This window comes from Cervus elaphus, chromosome 8, assembly GCF_910594005.1.
Source record: "Cervus elaphus chromosome 8, mCerEla1.1, whole genome shotgun sequence".
Lineage (NCBI taxonomy): Eukaryota > Metazoa > Chordata > Mammalia > Artiodactyla > Cervidae > Cervus > Cervus elaphus.
In genome coordinates, this window is record NC_057822.1 from 24,370,935 (window position 1) to 24,391,866 (window position 20,932).

The window sequence follows — 20,932 nt, forward strand, 5'->3', positions numbered from 1 at the left end:
TGTTGCCCACTACAGCCTGTCTATAAAAACTCTGTAATCCCTTTGTTCGGGGCTCAGTGCAGGCGTAATAAACCTGAATTCTCCAGCTCTCTGAGTGTGGTGCTTGAGTACTGGTTTCTGCAACAGGTACATATTCAAGAACCCTGAAAATGCATCTCCTCACCGAAATTTGTACATGAATATTCTTAGCATTATCCTTCACAATAGCCCCAAAGTTAAAAGTTTAAACCGAATGTCCATCAACTGATGAATGGATTAAAAAAAACAGGGTACATCCGTACAATGAAGTATTATTTGACCTTGAAAAACAATGAGGTACTGATACAGCAAGGATGACCTTTGAAAACTGTGTGCTAAATGAAAGAAGTCAGATGAAAATGACAAATATGGTATGATTCCATTTACATGAAATGTTCAGAATAGGCAAATCCATAGAGATTAGTGGTTATCTGATTAGTGGTTATCTGGGGGGTAGGGGCTGTTTGGCGGGTGGAATGGGGAGTATTAGTGAATATGGGGCTTGTTTTTAGGGAGATGAAAATATTGTGGAGGTTGCTGGTGGTGATGGTTGCACAACACTGTGAATATAATAAAGCCATTGAATTATTTTCTTTAGAAAGGTTACTATTATGGTATGTGAACTGTATCACAATGAAAAAAAGAGAAACTAGACATCAAGATGGATTCTGAAATAACCTCTTCCATGTGTCCCTGAAGTCTTTCATTTCAAAATGTTATTGACAATGCCTTCAGATATTGATTCAATAGAAGCATCTATGGCTGCTACTGATATTTTCTTCAAAAGTCCTGCCCAACTCTGCCCCTAAACCCCAGTTCTACAGGGCACTGAGGTGGTGACCGCCCATGACACAGGATGGGATTCATTTTAAGAGCAATTTTAAGTTCTGGAGGCTTTTTAGATCAATAGTTTTACCAAAAAAAGAGAGAGAGAGAGACTGCACTAGCCTGTGCAGCTTTTGTTTACTCATTGTTCTTTTTTTCTCCCAGGAATACACACTGCTCTGCGGTCTTCTATTTGGCTTCAGGGAGTGAATTAAAAGCAGATCTTTGTTATGGTTGTGGAGACTACTGCTTACCATTCAGTGTAAAAAGTTGTTTTCGACTGGTGAATGTCCTCTCGTGCTTGTGGCATTATTTTTATTTACTTTTTAAAATTCAAAGCCCTTCTCTAGTGTGCGTCATGTGTGTTTCTGTGTGTCTGTGGGGGGTTGGGTGGGGTGGGGTGGATGGGGTGATGGTGAATCACTGGGACAAACAATTAGAACTTCAAACTAATAAAATTTCATTCCGTGCCTGAAGCACCAAAACAAAGAAGTTACAGAGCAAACACCATCAATCACAGAAGGTTATCAGCAAACTGGTCTTGACATAGTCCACGTCCTATAAAAATTAAGATATAGTGCTCGCTTCGGCAGCACATATACTAAAATTGGAACGATACAGAGAAGATTAGCATGGCCCCTGCGCAAGGATACGCAAATTCGTGAAGCGTTCCGTATTTTTTTGATATAATTGGAATATTCAAAACACCATAATGATTTCTAATTCTAAAAAAAAAAAAAAAAAAAAATTAAGATATAATAAAGAAAGCACAAATGGCAGGTAAGAAAAATAAAACAATTAAGTGACAACACTTTCCTGTTTTTCTCAACACTCCAATTTTTCAAGTTCAGATCTGCTTCTGAAATTTCTGAAGACAAACACTAAAGGTACAAAGATAAGCAATTAAGTCATGTATGTATGCATGTCTTTAGGAAAGTTACTTTAAAACAATCGAGGCTTCTTTTCCTTATTAAGAATGACTTGGGTTAAATAATAACTAGTATTAGTACCGTGATTTTAAAGTATATTTTCACTGACATAATTTGTTTTAATATTCATATCATTCCTATTTTACAGATGAGGAAATTGTAAAACAGGAAATGCTTAGAGAAGGTGACTGACCCCCCTAAAGATAATACAATGAGTAGAGAAGCTGAGTTTGGATTTTTTTTTTTTTGAGTTTGGATTTTGCTGATTCAAAATCCTAAGGTGTTTTCACCCCACCCTCTCAAATCTGGCATGACAGTTATTACTGAAACCAGATACCTATTTTTAAAGAACCCAAATTCTATGATCCTAACCCATTAGATCCATGGAACACTCACTAGAGGCTGCCTGACTGCCCTGGGGGCTAAGAGTCTTAGACATCACATCTGATGAGACAGTTGCCAAATACTTATCTACACCACTCCAACAATGACCCGTCCAGCAGAAGTCTGGGACCAGTGTCCTTTATTCACCACTGGACAGATGTCACATCCCAAATGGCACCCCTTGAGGGAATGGGTGTCTTCAGTCTTAGGAAATGTGGAGTGTGCAAAAGCTAAAACATGCATAAGCCCATCTTCCTTTAGAGAGCCAACTAACCACAAAACCTGGAAACAATTCAGTGTTCATGACAGGACACTGGTTAAATTATGTAAATATTAAAAAAGCATTGTGAGATGTACTGTTAAATGAAAACAGTGGAAGGCAGCAAGAGTATATTTTGATCCCATTTGTAAATTTAAAAATGTATTTATAAGCAAATGCGTGTAGCTTACACGGCAAACTGTGGATGGCGGATCCACTGGGGGTTAGAACTGCAGTCGGTGCCGTGTGTGTCATCTGAGTTTTCACGCAAAAACCAGTAAGGCTTGCTTCCAATAAAAATGTAATCACTGCGAAGAAAACTTCTCATTATTAGACTCTTCCTTCACATTTCTAGGTATATCAATTGTCAGTCCTGCTAACCATAGGGGAAAAAAAACAAACTGCAAAATAATACAGAAAGATCAAAACCTTTACTTTATAGACCACTGAAAGCAAAAATGCAACAGACGTTAGCCGCATGCCATGCTCAACTTTCTCTTCTGATTAAAACCACAAACTAAAAAAAAAAAGAAAAGAAAACAACCCACAAACTATTCTCATCTCCAAGCACACTGCCACAGATCTCTGTGGGTAACCCAGCCAACCAGTCTAGGCAACAGCCACATACACACACAAAAAGGCATTTAAGTACAAGTTTCAATTAAATATAGTCTCAGTTTTTCCAAGCTGAAGAGAAGTCCATCTTCAGCCTTGACTGATGGACTACTCATCTGAGACTCTTTCTGCTCTTGAGTGAGAGAGTCAAAGTCGCTCAGTCATGTCCGACTCTTTGCGACCCCATGGACTACAGAGTCCATGGAATTCTCCGGGTCAGAAAACTGGAGTAGGTAGCCTTCCCCTTCTCCAGGGGATCTTCCCAACCCAGGGATCGAACCCAGGTCTCCTGCATTGCAGGTGGATTCTTTCCCAGCTGAGCCACAAGGGAAGCCCAAGAATACTGCTCTTACTTGCATCAAAAACAGTAAAACCTGCTAACAGGATTTCTTGACAAATTAGAACCCCTCCCCCAAATTCAGGAAAATCACCCCAAAGAAATTCCCCCAAACAATTTGAGCCAACAGCTCTACATCTAAACCCTCTGCCAAAATACTCCACCAACTAGCATCATCCTTGGTGTTTATGAGGTAAGAACAGCCTAAAATACCAGCTTTGTAATATTTTCCAGATCAAGTCAACATAGTTTTTTGGGGTTGTTTTTTGGGTGGCAGGGCCTACACTGCACCAGGCATGTGGGATCTCAGTTCCCCAGCCAAGGATGTAAGTGGGGCTGCTGCCTAGGGAGTGCAGAGTCTTACCCACTGGACTTACCCACTGGACTGTCAGGGAAGTCCCCAAGTCAGCACAGTATTAACCAGAACATAGCTAGACCGCCAATGGAACACTTTTTCTGTCCCTCCTACTAAGCTGGGTTTGGAGGTCTCCTCCATGCTCCCACTCACTCTGCCAGGCTCTCTAAGGGTTTTTTAAATGATAGTCACTCATAAACCATTTTCTAGATTCTGCTATATCTATGGACCACCCATTTTATTATCACTTTAATATTGGTCTTCAAACTGGCTCACTCCTTTTCAGTGAAACACTCAAGAAAACATGATCTGATTGTTATATTTTACAGATACACACTAAAACCAAGACGTATATATTTAAAGGAAAAATGAAAAAAAAACTCATTTCGTGAACTAGGCTCTTGGGGTGACAGGCTTCTGGAAGATTTGACTTGTTCTGGATTTGACTTGCTGTCTGGAGAGATATGGGCTTCCCTGGTGGCTCAGTAGGTAAAGAATCTGCCTGCAATGCAGGAGACCTGGGTTCGATCCCTGGGTTGGGAAGATCCCCTGGAGTAGGAAATGGCAACCCAATGCCATATTCTTGCCTGGAGAATTCCATGGACAGAGGAGCCTGGTTGGCTACAACCCATGGGGTTGCAAAGAGTCGGACACAAGTAAGTGACTAACACTTTTCACTGTTTCACTGGAGATGTATTGCCAAGTACAATAACATCAAGAAGTCAGTGAAGGACTTCCCTTGTGGCGCAGTGGCTAGGAATTCTTCTGTCCATGCAGGAGACACAGGTTCCTTCCCTGGTCCAGGAAGATCCCACACGCAACTAAGTCCATGAGCCACAACTACTGAGCCTGCATGCTGCACCTACTGCAGTCCAAGCACCCTAGAGCCCATGGTCCCCAACAAGAGAAGCCACTGCAGTGAGAAGCCCACTGCAGACTAGAGAAAACCCACTCACAGCAACAAAGACCCAGTACACCCAAATAAATAAATAATAAATTTTTAAAAAAAAGCGGGGGGAAGGCAATGAAGCAAAAGTCCAGGGCCCCAGAAAAGCATCTTGGGCCACATGCAGGGTCAACTGGTTGCCTTCGTGACAACTACTATCGCACTTTGGATGCTGGGGTGGGTATTGTCCTCAACAACCACATCATCAAACATTTTTTGTTATGACCTTGAATCGGACCAGAGCAACTGTGTGTGGGGTTTTATGGTTCATGTGGACTCTAAGGAATCTGAAACCTGGTCTATCTTCCCTGGCAAAGGGAAGAGGCAGAGAGAGCCCCTCAGCCACTGCAGAATCCTTGCCCCAATTCTACCCCCAATATCCTGAGAATCTTCCATCCTTTCCATACAGGTATCATCCAGGACTGGTGAAAAGTAGGGGACTTAAGAGTCTTCCTTTGTTGTACATCACGGGTACTAACAATAAAATCTACACTGTGCACAATGGGGACACAGATGAGGAAATGAAACCCATGGGGACATAAAATAGACATCATAATCATTGACATTATAATACCATACATTATAATCACCAAAATCCCCCCAAAATTAAACAAGAAAAAACATTAGTGGTCTGTAATTTACCCACTGATTTGAAACAACTAGGGAGTGAGCCCTCTGCCACCTTCCAGGGGAAAAGCCCCTCAAAAGTTGGCCCCACATCTCTCTTGAAGGTGGACAGACTTGAATGTTGAAAGCAAGTAAACCAATATAAATCTACACTCTTAACACTTACAATGAAACAACAATTCACAACCAGCCTTCTCCTGTTTATATCATTTCAGTCCTATTATTTATATTATTTCAGTATGCTTATAATACATTTGAAATATTTCATGTATATTTAATAAACTGTATGATTCAATATCATTTTACTACATAGCTTTTGCTGTAATAGAAGGACCTCCTGACCATCCCTCATGAATCAACCATGCTCTTGATTCTCATCCTTTCTCGTCTATTTTTTCACTTGTTTTTTTTTTTAAAATGGGATATGTAGTCTGAACAGAGATCTTTTTACCAGAATCATAAAATTTCAAAATTTCCGTAAGTCTCCCCAAAGCAGAATGTTCCAGAGCAGGTGATTAGGGCAAAAGGATGCTATGAGTGCTATCCCTTGAATGAGCATATTTTCTTCAACTAGAAATAAATCAGTTATACATCATTTCACATCAAGCTTCAAAATAAGACAGGGCACTTCAACTTTTTACTCCCTTCTATCCATGTTTGTAAAAGGCAATTCAACTCTGTAATGGAAGACATCTCAAAAGACAGAATTTACACAGAGTAAATCCTTTGTCAGTAGTGGTACCATTTTTAATACTAACTATTTCTAATATTAGCCTCCACAATGAGCTATCATTCTCCCCAGCACTCCCATCTTTAGAAACAGCAAGCTAGAGCTTTCCCATGCATGCATTAATAATGAACTGCTGCTCCCTTTATCTAAATCTTCTCTTGCTTATACATACATCAGCTTGGGAGCCATTTAGATGTTAAAAACCAACATTGCTAACAGCAGCCTATGTATGATGCATGTTATAAAGCAAATATGAGCTATGCTTTGGCAGTAATTCAGGAAAGTACTATTCTCCACCTTCAAAGGACCCTTCCTGGGAAGTCGCTCTCTTATTTTTCTGCATAGATGTAATAAGATGATAATACTGGAAGGTGAAATTTAAATAATAAATGTATAACCTGGAAGACATTTTCATGTGCATATCCTGATTCCTTGTGATTTAAAAAAAACAAAAAACCTAATCGAGCAATTCTAGACCAATAACCTTATTTCATCCATATTTTATAAATGTGGCCCCATTTTATCACCCATGTTCTATGAATAAACCTATCTGTGCCTCACCAAAGGGAAAACTTATGAGTGTGGCATAAAGAACAGCTGCCCAGACCTTTTCTAAAGCTTGGGTCATTCTAATGTTACCCAAGTACACTTGTGTTTCCCCACAAAGACTGAGACAGCATTTGTCTTAAAAATGCTGGTCATAAAATCAAAACATTTTTTTTTAACCTGTCCTTCCCACCTCCACCATCATTAAAAACCCAAACCCATGACAAAATAAAAACAGATTTGTAGACTCTACTATCTGGGTTTTTGTAATGCTTCTCATAATTTTCTGGAAAAAAAATATTCTGTTGGAAAAAGCATGTTGTTGTTCAGTCACGAAGTTGTGTCCGGCTCTTTACGATCCCATGGACTGCAGTATGCCAGGCTCCTCTGCCCTTTACTATCTGCTGGAGTTTACTCAGATTCATCTCCATTGAGTTGGTGATGCTATCTAACCATCTCATCCTCTGCTGCCCCTTCTCCTTCAATCTTCCCCCGCATAGGTAACACTAAAATGAGATTCTGGCTTATTATACCCTGAAACACATCTTGCCCTAGAGAATGTCTAGTCTTGAATTACCCTGAGACAACAGAAAATGTGACTGTGCTGCACTCGCTTGTCTTTCTATGGAAGCGTCTGTATATAAGAGTCTCTGGATGTGGTGTGAGGTTGGAGCACCCATCATGATGACCTGATGAGCCGTGAACCCAACATTAGGCTAATGGTCATTGACATTCCGGGTTTCCCTGGTGGTTCAGTGATAAAGAACCCGCCTGCCAATGTAGGAGACATGGGTTCGATCCCTGGGTTGGGAAGATCCCCAGGAGAAGGGAATGACAACCCACTCCAACATTCCTGCCTGGGAAATCCCACGGACAGAGGAGCCTGGCTGGTTACAGTCCATGGGATCTCAAAAGAGTCAGACACAACTTAGCAACTAAACAACAACAACATTGACATTCCACACCTAGTTTTTCAGGCTATCACAGGCTTTCCTTACATGTTCCGTCAGAGTTCATTTCACCTTTGTCTCCATTTTACAATCGTGTAGAATTTAGAAAAGATGTGGGGGGGGGGGGCGGGGCGGGCTCACTCAGAAGAATTAAAAAGATTTATACCTGAAGGATATAAAGACTCTACAGAGTCAAGTCACACAACCGTGTCCACCCGAGTTCTGAACGGCCGTCAGCCACATCTCTGTGGGCTGCCTTCTCCGTGACCAGTCAATTGCACTGCGCAGAAAGGAATCTGAATTTGTGGTGCTAATACACAACACCTGCTGTACCCTAAGCGATTAAAATCACTTTTCACTGTGAAGCAATGTCAGACCTACTGTTTGCCTGCATTCGGTCCCCTTCACATCCCAAATTCTCCAGTCTAGCTGTTCTTTGTCTCTAAAGGCTGGTATTGCTGGCTGCATTTCCCTGTGCTAGAAACATATGCACACATGTCAGGGGGTGGGGGGGGTGGCGGTGGTGGAAAAGCTCCATTTCAAGATGAGATGCTCTGTCCTACAGCAGTCCATGAGCAAACGAAATTACCAGTTAAGAGGCTGGGGAGGAAATGGAGAGCTAAGGAAGCGCATAAGAATAAAAACTCAATATGCAGGCTAACAAAATTACGGGAGCCATAATCACAGGATGTAGGAAAGAAAATTCACTTATGACCGCGCAGATGATGTCCGCTTTCGGTGAAGGCGCCCTGGATATGCATCTACTCAGCTCACCAGGGGAGCAGCCAAGCGGACTCTCGTATTTCTTTACACAACACCTATTTCCATTCTCAGGTTGCCGTCATGAGCTGGGCTATCAACACTGGGCAAAGCCCATTTCCTACTCATTTTGAATGACTGTCAACATGATCACTGTGAAGAGGGAGTGGCTATCAACTCTGGGTGCCAAAGTTGGTTGAGCCAAAGTCAAGAGACCTGGGACGACCCTGGTGGTCCAGTGGCTACTCAACACAGAGGTCCTGGGTTCGACCCCTGGTCAGAGAACTACATCCCATGTGCCGCAACTAAGAGTTTGCACTGTGCAGCTAGAAGACCTAGGTGCATCTAAATAAATATTTTTAAACAGAATTTATTAAAAAAAAAAAAAAATGAAGTCTTGGGCTTCCCTGGTGGTCCAGTGGTTAAGACTCTGCCTTGCAATGCAGGGGACAAAGGCTCAATCCCTGGTCTGGGAAGATCCCACATGCCACAAACCAACTGAGCTTGTGTTCCACAGCTACTGAAGCTGGTGTGCCCAAGGGCCTGTGCGCCACAAGAGAAGCCACCGCAATGAGAAGCCCATGCGCCACAAGCAGAGAGGAGCCCCTGCTTGCTGAAACTAGAGAAAACCCGAGCGTAGCAACGAAGACCCAGTGCAGTCAAAATAATAATAATTAATTAAAAATAATAAAGTCTAGAGACCTGAATATACTATCTCTACCACACCCTCAATCCACTAGATGTTCATCAGTGTCCCTAACAGTCCTCACCGTCCTGCCCCCAGCTTCTCCTGGTTATCACCTCTCTTTTGTCCGAACGGAAATCAGGGACATTCCGGCAAAAGTTAAGGATCCACACGCTGTGATGATCGCACTGCTCCCCTCCACACCCATCACTGCCATCAGGAGCCCCAGCTTCAGGTCTCACTTGGGAAAGTAACAGGCTCTGCTCTGAGATTTAACCTTCCTCCTGGGACATGTACAAATCCTGTGCATAGTCTCTTTTTTATGGCCCTAAAGTTCAGGTGAAGGCTCTCACATCTCACAACTGAAACCGCTCAGTCAGAGTGCCTGAATGAACATTTCTCTTGACCTTGAGATTTAATTCCACTTGCTGGTCATACCTTTCCGACAAGCAAGGTTCGGACGTACACCTAGTCAGGCCCAAGGTGAGAGCTTACCACGCTCAGCTCTGGTCCAGGTCACCAGCGGCCTGGTTCCTCGGCCTCTCTGCCAAGAGGCCGCTGATCTAATAAGTCCTACGACAGCTTGGAATAAACTTACTGACATTAACTTGTAGAGCTCAAAAATGTATTTCACCAGCTCCTGAAATGAGAATAGTCTAAGAACTAAGATTACAGTGCCTTTGACATGCAGACATTCTCTAGCCCATCATCTGCAAAAATCAAGTTTTTCATTTGGCTGCAACGATGTCTTTCCTCCAAAAGACTGTCTTCCCCTCCTCTGTCCATTTAAACACAGCCCATCCATCCTCCATTCTCTCATCCCCTTCACGCCTCCCTCTCCTTTTGCTGCTTCCTCCTCATCCTTGGCAGGATGCCGTCATCACAAGGTTTCTCCCAGGCAGAGAAGAATGGGTTCTCCTCCCCTGGAGTTAAGATGACTGCCCTCCTGTAGAGCCAGTCTTTGAGCAGGACTAGACAAGCATCCCAGAGAACTCCCTTCCTGACGCCTGTTCACCGCGGGGAGTGAAAGGAGGAGGCTGGATGGACATAGGAGAGGCGGAGGGGGAGAGAACAGGGCACCATTGATTTACCAGCCAGTCAGTGAGTGATTAACTCTAGCTAGTAAAAGGGGCTGTTGATCACACGGTCAGTACCTCCCCAACAGGACTGTAACTGGGGCTATAACCTCCCTGTGACCCTTTGTAATGAGAGAAGCTCGACTTGAGAAGGCCAGCCTCAGCCTTCCAGGCTGACAGGCACATCCATGCTCTCCCCTCGGAGTCCTTTTCCTCTGCAATTTCTACATTCCACTGTCAGGCTGGAGTCCCTATGATGATGAGCAATGCCAGAATTTTTACAGAACTCTTTGATGAGGTACCAATGGTCAGTTTTCATTCCAATCCCAAAGAAAGGCAATGCCAAAGAATGTTCAAACTACTGTACAATTGCGTTCATTTCACGTTAGCAAGGTAATACTCAAAAATCCTTCAAGCTAGTCTTCAATAATACATGAACAAAGAATTTCCAGATATACATACTGAATTTTAAGAAGGCAGAGGAACCAGAGATCAAATTGCCAAAATTTGTGCGACCATAGAAAAAGCAAGGAAATTCCAAAAAGAAAAAAAAAAATCTACTTCTGCTTCACTGACTATACCAAAGCCTTTGACTGTGTGGATCACAACAAACTGTGGGAAATTCTTCAAGAAATGAGAATACCAGACCACTTTACCTGTCTCCTGAGAAACCTGTATACACGTCAAGAAGGAACAGAACTGAACATTGGAACGATGGACTGGTTCAAAATTGGGAAAGGAGTATGTCAAGGCTATACATTGTCACCCTGCTTTTTTAACTTATATACAGAGTATATCATGTGAAATGCTGGGCTGGATGAAGCTCAAGCTGGAGATTGATGGGGGAAATAAACAACCTCAGATATTCAGATGATACCATTCTAATGATAGAGAGTGAAGAGAACCTAAAGAGCCTCTTAATGAGACTGAAAGAAGAGAGTGAAAAGCAAGCTTAAAACTCAACATTCAAAAAACAGAGATCATGGCATCCAGTCCCATCATTTCATGGCAAACAGATAGGGAGAAAGTGGAAACAGTGACAGATTTTATTTTCTTGAGCTCCAAAATCACTGCTGACAGTGATTGCAGCCATGAAATTAAAAGGCACTTGCAGCTGCAAGTGGAAGAAGTGGAAGGCACACTTGCAAGTGGAAGAAAACTGTGACAAACCCAGATAGAGTGTTAAAAAGTAGAGATATCACTTTGCCGACAAAGATCTGTATAGTCAAAGCTATGGTTTTTCCAGTAGTCATGTATGGATGTGACAATTGGACCATAAAGAATGAGCACTGAAGAACTGATGCTTTCAAACTGTGGTGCTGGAGAAGACTCTTGAGAGTCCCTTGGATGGCAAGGAGATTAAATTAGTCAGTCCTAAAGGAAATCAACCTTGAATATTCATTGGAAAGACTGATGTGAAGCTGAAGTTCTAACACTTTGGCCACCTGATGCAACGAGTTGACTCATTGGAAAAGACCCTGATGCTGGGAAAGATTGAGGGCAAGAGAAGAGGGTGGTAGAGGATGAGATGGTTAGATATCATCATTGACTCAATGGACATGAGTGTGAGCAAACTCTGGGAGATACTAAAAAACAGGGAAGCCTGGCGTGCTGCAGTTCATGAGGTCACAAAGAGTAGGATGCAACTTAGTGACTGAACAACAATAACCAGATTTGAATCACAGTTAAAGTTTGGTTTTAAAGTTAGAAAAGACAACCTCAAAGGTGTCTTTCCATTTAAAATTCAGCTGTCTTTTTAGAAGGCTTGTTTACCATTTAGACTTCTTAGGATATTGGTTTCCAAATGAAAACAGAAATTAGTTACAAAGACTGTTGATATATTTTGAACGTTCTAGATTTGCCATAAACAATTTCAATGTGAGTAAACTGTAAGTAAAATCAGCCCTGTGTCCAAAAGCCACCTCCATGGAAAGGTTTTTCCTGACCACCTGACCTCAGACAGCTGCCTGGCACACTCGTCTGCATACCCTGCTTTTATTTTTCTTCGCAGAACTCTACTCTGCCTGCACTTAGACTACACATTTTGATTTATCAGCTCCATTCCCACCCCCAAGGGGATGCTTGGCTCACAGTCTGGGACGGTGCCGGGTTCTGACTCAGTTTTGGACCTTTGCCCTCTCCACCTCTCCCAGCCTGGAGCCCTCTGCCCTGGGCCCTCACCTGGCTGGCTCCTTCTCATACTTTAAGACTTAAGTGAAACTAGCACCAAATGCTCATTCTTGACCAGCATTTCTAAAGTAGGTCTCTGTTCTCACCCTGATCGTGCCCTAAACAATAATCGTACAATCTTTAATTTCTATATTGACTTGTTGTTATTCTGTTTTGCCTACAAGTAAACCCCAGGAGAGTAGGATGGAGTTTGTCTTGTTCACTGCTTAATCCTCAGGACTTAGCATAGTATTTTATAATCGATCTTGTTGGATATTTTTCAAGTGAATAAATGAACGACTAAATAAATTTAAAAGTTCTTGCTCGTCAATCACAAGGTGAGAAAGAAATCTGAGGCTACTTTAAAAAGGCAGATAAAATCTGGCTTCTGGTTCAAAGATCCCTCCACATTTGAGAAACATAAAACATAGAATTACTACTTGCATACAGAAAAGACCTTGACATCTTGACCAAATTTGGGTCCTGACTGTCCATCAGGGCCGGGCAGAGCCACTCAGGATGGGGAACAACTACTTTTTAAAAATTAATTTTATTTCTATTTTTGGCTGTGCTGGGTCTTCATTGCTGTGATCAGCGATCACTCGTTGCGGGGGCTTCACTTGTTGCAGGGCACAGGCTCTAGAGCCAGGGTTTAGTAGTTGTGGCATATAACCTGAGTTGCCCCAAAACATATGGGATCTTCCCAGAGATGGAACCCATGTTCCCTGCATTGGCAGGTAGATTTTTAACCACTGTACCACCAGGGAAGTCTGACAATTTCATTTTAAAAACATCTCTAGGATGCTCCCTTGGCACTCTATAGATTTTTCTAATGTATCTTTAGTACCCTGAACTGTAATTACTTCTTTACATCTGTCCCCTCAAGGGGGCCAGCTCTGAAATCCTCTTCATAGGATTATGAATCTTTATTTATTTTATTCAATAATTATGTATTGAGCTGCTACTACATGCCAAGTTCAAGGAGTAATAAAGAACCATCTAGCAGAGAAGGACGCAGTGGTAAAGAATCCACCTGCTAATGCAGGAGACGCAAGTTCGATCCCTCAGTAGGGAAGATTCCCTGGAGGAGGAAATGGCAACCCACTCCAGTATCCTTGCCTGGAGAATCCCAAGGACAGAGGAGTCTGGCGGGCTACAGTCCATGGGGTCGCAGGGTCAGACATAACTGAGCACGCAAGTGGACAGGTTCAAGGTTTTCTAGAGACAATGTGTGTGGTGAGATTTGAAGCTGGTGAGAGCGTGTAGGGCAGGGGCAACAGTAGAAGGAGGGATAAAGTCAAGTGTGGGTGTGTCTGCAGGGCAGGAACTGGGGTGGACGTGGGGGTCATCAGCAGTTAGTTCTGTGATTCCAGAGAAGAGAACAGATCGGGGGAGGAGAGATTTAGGCAGAAGTACAACTATTTTAAGGTGCTTGGACATTAATATGCTCTAAACAGTGGACCATGGTCATACTTGCAACTGAGATAGGTCTCTCTCTGTAAGACCAGAAAGCTAACTGATGCACCACTGGGCTCCTGAGATAGGTCATTCTACATGCTAGCATCTGGTCCCATCACTTCATGCAAATTAGATGGGGACACAAGGGAAAGAGTGACAGACTTCACTGCAGATAGTGACTGCAGCCATGAAATTAAAAGATGCTTGCTCCTTGGAAGAGAAGAAATGACAAACCTAGACTGTGTGTTAAAAAGTAGATGTTACTTTTCCGACAAACGTCCGTATAGTCAAAGCTATGGTTTTTCCAATAGTCATGTATGGATGTGAGAGTTGGACCATAAAAAAGGCTGAGTGCCAAAGAATTGATGCTTTTGAACTGTGGTCTTGGAGAAGGCTCTTGAGAGTCCCTTGGACATCAAACCAGTCAATCCTAAAGAAAATCAATCCTGAATATTCATCGGAAGGACTGATGCTAAAGCTCCAATACTTTGGCCACCTGATGTGAAGAACTGACTCATTTGAAAAAGATCCTGATGCTGGGAAAGATTGAAGGCAGGAGGAGAAGGGGACAACAGAGGATGAGATAGTTAGACGGCATCACGAACTCGATGGACATGAGTTTCAGCAATCGCTGGGAGGTGGTGAAGGACAGGGAAGCCTGGCAAGCTACAGTCCATGGGGTTGCAAAGAGTCAGACACGACTGAGTGGCTGAACAACATCAATGACATGCTGTGGGGTGGACGGGTTTGAAGGTCATAAGAGCTGCTGTAAGGAGATTCATTAGATGGTTAACATGAGCAGGCAAAATAAAGATGATGCAGGCTCGAAGTGAAGGAATATTTCCAGAACTGTTGGAAATGTAAAATTACAAGAGCCCACTAGAGTCCCAAAATCTTTACTAAGTGAATAAAAGGACACGCTGGGGCTCCCTGGAGAATGAGACTCTGCTCTCTACCCCATCTGAGAAGTGAAGACCTCATAAACAGGAACTGTTTTAAGTTGACTGTCTCTACTTTGTAGCTTTTCTGTTTCATACCTATCTTCCCCTGTGAAGGAAGATCATTTAGATGTCTCAGCTTAAAAGTCCTGCTTTTGGTATCTACCAAGCTCAAGAAAAAAATAAGAGAAAAAATGCCACTTCTATTGATAAACAACTTAGGATTTTACAGCTTGTAGCCAGCACTCTAGAAGAAAATTAAGAATCTTAGATAAAATTTTATAGAATGGGACTTCTCTAGTGATCCAGTGGTTAAGACTCCAAGTTTCCACTGCAGGGAGCTAGAGTTTAATCCTCGGTCAGGGAACTAAGATCCTGCATGCCATGTGGTGTAGCCAAAAAACAAACAAACAAACAAAAAATTATGTGACAACTTCTTTAATACTATGTAAATCCTTGTATATAATTTTTAAGTTATATACTAGAATATCTAGGGCTGAAAAAATATTGTACACCTCTTTACTACAGACCTAATCATACAACTGGCTAAATTAAGGTCCTTGAATTAACTGGTACATAAAGTAGAACACATATTTGATAGAGTTATTCAATAGCCTAGATGTCCTCATAGAATTAAAAGTGACTTTCCATACATTACTTTAAAATTATATAGCATTCCTTAAAACATATTTTTTGTGGAGTATTTATTCCTAAGAAATAGTAACAAAACAAGGTGACTGACTACCTGGACACAGCTGAGAAGGAGATATCATACAGCAAATTCTCAATGTCTCTAGTTAATGCTGGGAAAGTTAATCCTGAAGTTTACAGAAAGCGAATCCTCTGTCCATGGGATTCTCCAGGCAAGAATACTGGAGTTGGTTGCCATGCCCTTCTCCAAAGGATCTTCCCGGCCCAAGGATCAAACCTGGGTCTCCCAAACTGTAGGCAGATTCTCTACCATTTGAGTCACCAAGGAAGCCCCCATATAAAGCAAGAGACAACAGAAATAATTTAATACTCAGAGGTGGAAGGTGCTTTTGTAGTCACATTTGAATGTAGTTATCTCTAGCGTTTGTGATTTGGAGCTATAATAATAAAGTTAGGAAATCACTTTGTGTTTGAACAGCAATCTAGTCTCAAGTGTATGTGAAATACTAGCCTAAGCAAAATAACTGCTTCTTCTCATTTTCTTTAATGTTTATATGCTGCTTCGGTTAGAGGAAGAATTCAAATGCTTTCCTGAAAGCTGTTCAGCAATACAAAAGATTGTATGTTGCGTAAGAGTGAGTAAACACTAAGTACATATTGCCAAAATGATCTTGGAAAGTGAGAACTATAGGACAGCACATAGAGGGACTTCAGGGTTGAATTCTCTCCTTTCTATTGTCTTTATCAAACGAAAAACAAATCTGGATTTAGGCAAGGACAGCTTTTATTTGAAAGGACTGGAAGATCTCTCTGACTGTTAAGATCTGTGAGTGTTCAAAGACCAGGCAGAAAAGAGCTTCTCTTTTATACAGAGTGATGATCAACCCTGGAAAGGTGTTCTCTGGGTGTGGGGAGGTGGACAGGGCAGTATATCAGAGCCTTGTTTATCCTGAGGTCAGCATAGCATCAGGAGGGGCTGTGTGCTGGCTGGTATGCGAATGAATCAAAATTCAGGGTCTAGCCATGGAGAAAAGCTTAACTCAAGTTTGATCAAGTCAAGGTAGCAGGTATTTTGACCAGTGGGGATGGAGTTAAAATCATTTATAAATCAAAGAATGGGAACTGGAGGGATAGGTAACAGGTAAACAAGGCAGGGGTGGGACTGTGAGCCTTGTCCAAGTCATCTGAAGAAGGATGGTTCCTTGTAGTAAATCATTCCTAGAACACAAAAGGGTAAGTGGATTATCTTCATGGTTTCTGTTTTCCAGGAGCATAGGGCTCAGGTAAGATTCAATAGCATCACCTTCTTTCTTTTATTTTTAAGCCAGCAGTGTATTTAGGGATTTATCTAATCAGGTTTTTATTTGCAGAAGAAAATGTAGATTAGTACTTTAAGATAAACTCTGGCAAACTCTTTTATACTCTCAGACCATCTGCATCTCTTAGGTTAAAGGTGTCACCTGCAAATTGGCATTTGCCATAGACTTCTTCACTGCAGCTGTTGACCTTCAACATCCCTGAAAGGGGTCCAGGGTGGAGATCAGGATGGAGGCCTCTGTGCTCTGGGAAAATGACAACACAGGTCTTCAGAGAGTTAGATATTGTTAAGAGAAGATTTTATGAGCCCAGTTCTTGCATCTCCTTGTATCTAGAAAAGCACTAAAATCCTCCATAGTGATATCTGCTCCTCACGCCTCACTTCAGTCAGTCAGTTAGGTCGCTCAGTCATGTCAGACTCTCTGCGACCCCATGAATCGCAGCACGCTAGCCCTCCCTGTCCATCACCAACTCCCAGAGTTTACTCACACTCATGTCCATTGAGTCGGTGATGCCATCCAGCCATCTCATCCTCTGTCGTCCCCTTCTCCTCCTGCCCCCAATCCCTCCCAGCATCAAGGTCTTTTCCAATGAGTCAACTCTTTGCATCAGGTGGCCAAAGTACTGGAGTTTCAGCTTCAGGATCAGTCCTTCCAATGAACACCCAGGACTCATCTCTTTTAGGATGGACTGGTTGGATCTCCTTGCAGTCCAAGGGACTCTCAAGAGTCTTCTCCAACACCACAGTTCAAAAGCATCAATTTTTCGGCGCTCAGCTTTATTTATGGTCCAACTCTCACATCCATACATGACCAATGGAAAAACCATAGCCTTGACTAGATGGACCTTTGTTGGCAAAATGTCTCTGCTTTTAAATATGTTATCTAGGTTGGTCATAACTTTCCTTCCAAGGAGTAAGCATCTTTTAATTTCATGGCTGCAATCACCATCTGCAGTGATTTTGAACCCCCCAAAATAAAGGCTGACACTGTTTCCACTGTTTTCCCATCTATTTGCCATGAAGTGATGGGACTGGATGCCATGATCTTAGTTTTCTGAATGTTGAGCTTTAAGCCAACTTCTTCACTCTCCTCTTTCACTCTCATCAAGAGGCTCTTTAGTTCCTCTTCACGTTCTGCCATATGGGTAGCGTCATCTGCATATCTGAGGTTATTGATATTTCTCCCGGCAATCTTAATTCCAGCTTGTGCTTCTTCCAGCCCAGCGTTTCTCATGATGTACTCTGCATATAAGGTAAATAAGCAGGGTGACAATATACAGCCTTGACATACTCCTTTTCCTATTTGGAACCAGTCTGTTGTTCCATGTCCAGTTCTAACTGTTGCTTCCTGACCTGCATATAGATTTCTCAAGAGGCAGGTCAGGTGGTCTGGTATTCCCATCTCTCTTGGAATTTTCCACAGTTTATTGTGATCCACACAGTCGAAGGCTTTGGCATAGTTAGTAAAGCAAAAATAGATGGTTTTCTGGAACTCTCTTGCTTTTTCGATGATCCAGCAGATGTTGGCAATTTGATCTCTGGTTCCTCTGCCTTTTCTAAAAGCAGCTTGAACATCTGGAATTTCACGATTCATGTATTGCTGAAGCCTGGCTTGGAGAATTTTGAGCATTACTTTACTAGCATATGAGATGAGTGCAACTCTGTGATAGTTTGAGCATTCTTTGGGATTGCCTTTCTTTGGGACTGGAATAAAAACGGACCTCTTCCAGTCCTGTGGCCACTGCTGAGTTTTCCAAATTTGCTGGCATATTGAGTGCAGCACTTTCACAGCATCATCTTTCAGGATTTGAAATAGCTCAACTGGAATTCCATCACCTCCACTAGCTTTGTTCGTAGTGATGCTTTCTAAGGCCCACTTGACTTCACATTCCAGGATGTCTGGTTCTACGTAAGTGATCACACCATCATGATTATCTGGGTCATGAAGATCTTTTTTGTACAGTTCTTCTGTGTATTCTTGCCACCTCTTAATATCTTCTGCTTCTGTTAAGTCCATACCATTTCTGTCCTTTATTGAACCCATCTTGGCATGAAATGTTCCCTTGGTATCTCTAATTTTCTTGAAGAGATCTCTAGTCTTTCCCATTCTGTTGTTTTCCTCTATTTCTTTGCATTGATCACTGAGGAAGGCTTTCTTATCTCTCCTGACTATTCTTTGGAACTCTGCATTCAAATGGGAATATCTTTCCTTTTCTCCTTTGCTTTTTGCTTCTCTTCTTTTCACAGCTATTTGTAAGGCCTCCTCAGACAACCATTTTGCCTTTTTGCCTTTCTTTTCCATGGGAATGGTCTTGATCCCTGTCTCCTGTACAATGTCACGAACCTCCGTCCACAGTTCATCAGGCACTCTGTCTATCAGATCTAGTTCCTTAAATCTACTTCTCACTTCCACTGTATAGTCATAAGGGATTTGATTTAGGTCATACCTGAATGGTCTAGTGGTTTTCCCTACTTTCTTCAATTTAAGTCTGAATTTGGCAATAAGGAGTTCCTCGTGCCTAGAGATTAGCAAAAACTTGCAAAAACTATGAGTTCTATTGCATGGATTCCCTCTTCACCAAATCACATATAGACTGATTCCCCCCATGCCTTTTTGGAGCAGTTTCTCAGAGCTATCTGAAATGCCATCTCCTGGACTATGCTCCTTATTCTTCCCCAAATATAACTTAATTCGCAACTCTCACATTGAGGGTTTTGTTTTGCTTTTTCTTCCAGTCAACAAGGGCCAGCTGAGTAGGGGCTTAAGGAGCTTTCTGAGGAGCTAACATAACTGCAGCCAAGACTGCTAGGACTGAGTGGAGAGGAGCAAACTTTCCTTTAAAATTAAAAGAACACCGCTACCCCCACCACACACACACACACACACACACACACAAGTTGTCCAGTCTTTACTGAATGTTTAAATGTCTTTAAATCCTTTAATCTCTAGCCTGTTGGGCTCTTTTCAAAGATTCTTCATTTGCTTCTTAAAGAACCTTTATATTAAGCTTGACACAGTATGATGAAGGAAGAAGAGGGCTGGAGTGAGAATGAGATCTACGTGATATTAATATCTCCTCCTCAATTTCACTTTATGTAAATGTAGGCATTAATATCACAAAAATGCTGTTGCATTGAGATAAGAATATGCTTGGAAGAGCTCAGCCATCTGTGGAGCTGCATGCTTTTTTAAAACATTATTTTTAGAAACAATGACTGACTCTGGAACTTCTTTTTAACATGCTCCTGACATCACATTTTAGATACAGATATGCTACAGAACTTACTTCTACAGAGTTTATGTCCAGCTATTCTTAGAGTAGAAAGGAGAGCTGGCATCAGACCACATACACTCTCATAGCACTTCATCATTTTAAGAGGCAAGCACTTGTTCACATCATTTAACTTTTTGCACACTTGGGCTGTGGTGCACTTATGAAAACAGGCAGGACCCTATGGGGCTTCTGGGTGCAGGAACCTTTCTGTTTACCCTCCAAGACCTTCCTTAAGCTCCAAAGAGCAGGTTCAAACCATTGCTAACCAGGGAAGGGGAGGGACATAGAGATGAGAGGCGTGGCCAAGGAACAATAGTGCAGTCTTGGGGCAGGGTCCTTCAGTTCAGTTCAGTCGCTCAGTCGTGTCTGACTCTTTGTGACCTTATGGGCTGCAGCACGCCAGAATTTCCAGTCCACCACCAACTCCTGGAGTTTATCCAAACTCATGTCCATTGGGTCGGTAATGCCATCCAACCATCTCATCCTCTGTCATCCCCTTCTCCTCCTGCCCCCAATCCCTCCCAGCATCAGGGTCTTTTCCAATGAGTCAGCCCTCTGCATCAGGTGCTCAAAGTATTGGGAGTTTCAGCTTCAGCATCAGTCCTTCCAATGAACACCCAGGACTCATCTCCTTTGGGATAGGCTGGTTGGATCTCCTTGCAATCAAAGGGACTCTCAAGAGTCTTCTCCAACACCACAGGTCAAAAGCATCAATTCTTCAGCGCTCAGCTTTCTTTATAGTCGAACTCTCACATCCATACATGACCACTGGAAAAACCATAGCCTTGACTAGACGGACATTTGCTGACAAAGTAATGTCTCTGCTTTTTAATATGCTGTCTAGGTTGGTCATCACTTTCCTTCCAAGGAGTAAGCGTCTTTTAATTTCATGGCTGCAATCACCATCTGCAGTGATTTTGGACTCCCAAAAAATAAAGTCAGCAACTGTTTCCACTGTTTCCCATCTATTGCCATGAAGTGATGGGACCAGATGCCATGATCTTAGTTTTCTGAATGTTGAGCTTTAAGCCAACTTTTTCACTTTCCTCTTTCACTTGCATCAAGAGGCTCTTCAGTTCTTC

The 20,932-nt window shown here is 42.3% G+C and overlaps 1 protein-coding gene and 1 non-coding gene across 5 annotated transcripts in view; one reads left to right on the forward strand and one right to left on the reverse strand.

Annotated features, from left to right (window-relative positions):
- SGPP2 (sphingosine-1-phosphate phosphatase 2) overlaps nt 1-20,932 on the reverse strand; it is a 148,004-nt gene that overhangs the window by 50,706 nt on the left and 76,366 nt on the right. Inside the window, exon 1 of one of the 4 annotated variants that reach the window (XM_043909890.1) lies at nt 2,607-2,938. The exons of the other annotated variants lie outside the window; for them this stretch is intronic. The gene's annotated coding sequence lies outside the window, so the exon portion shown is untranslated. Of the gene's footprint in view, nt 1-2,606; nt 2,939-20,932 lie in introns of those variants that run through there. 4 annotated transcript variants of the gene reach the window in all.
- LOC122699057 lies at nt 1,421-1,524 on the forward strand. Its single transcript, XR_006342543.1, has one exon. It is a non-coding gene; the product is annotated as a U6 spliceosomal RNA (small nuclear RNA).